Consider the following 580-nt stretch of genomic DNA (forward strand, 5'->3'; position numbering starts at 1 on the left):
TTCGCTCTTGGAAAAGCGTTTATTCGATTTTTAAATGTTCATATCTGTGGTAAAACGTCTCTGCTTATATAAAAAAGTTTAAAAAAAACTTTATTAGAACTGTTAAATTAAATTATCATAATCAACTTATTTTACTAATAAAAGACTTCTGACTCTATGTGATAAATAATTATAATTGTAAAAATTGTAAACCGCAAAGAGCAAACTTTTGATTGTATAAGTTATGAAAAAGCCATTGCTATAAAATTTCTTGCACATATTCAAAAAAAAAAAAAACATTTTATGTAATAATGTAAACAACTACCATTTTAAATTGAGATCTAGTTGGCAGTTTTGTTTAAAGCACATGCGCTAAAATATCGTCATTTAACTATTAAACAATTTTTCACAAAAATTTAAATCTGCAATTTTTTATTTAAAATAAATTAATAAACAAATAAAATTGCACAAATAAAAAACATTAGTACTATTAAAGATTATATAAATATATAAATTTATATTTCTCCTTTTATTTTTATGTCATTTAATTTTAAAAAATAGTTACATGTGCTCAGGTTCTCAAAACTCAAAGGCGAATGAA

Source organism: Hydra vulgaris, chromosome 06 (genome assembly GCF_038396675.1).
Source record: "Hydra vulgaris chromosome 06, alternate assembly HydraT2T_AEP".
Lineage (NCBI taxonomy): Eukaryota > Metazoa > Cnidaria > Hydrozoa > Anthoathecata > Hydridae > Hydra > Hydra vulgaris.